The sequence below is a fragment of the Papilio polytes genome, unplaced genomic scaffold (assembly GCF_000836215.1).
Source record: "Papilio polytes unplaced genomic scaffold, Ppol_1.0 DF822178.1, whole genome shotgun sequence".
NCBI classification, from domain to species: Eukaryota; Metazoa; Arthropoda; class Insecta; order Lepidoptera; family Papilionidae; genus Papilio; species Papilio polytes.
This window is the reverse complement of record NW_013527026.1, coordinates 5,758,751-5,759,036: the sequence shown is the minus strand read 5'-3', so window position 1 is coordinate 5,759,036 and position 286 is coordinate 5,758,751.

The following is a 286-nucleotide window of genomic DNA, read 5'->3' as shown; positions in this document are numbered from 1 at the left end:
ATTTCCTTGTTAAAAATAACACGATCTCTACTAGAAAATGATCTATTTCCGGCTTTGTTTTTATTATTTAAAATAACTAGAACGTAAATTTGGCAATTTTAATTTTTTCAGAATCGTTTAATTACGTTCCAATAAGTTGCCGGGAGCCAAATTATAATCTACCCCTTCCACCATGTGCAATTCCAGGACGAATAGTGTAGCCTAGAGGATAGAAAAATGTAACATAGATATAAAAACTATTCAAAATATTTAATGATAGATGCTCTCCCCTGGACTTGCTTAAATT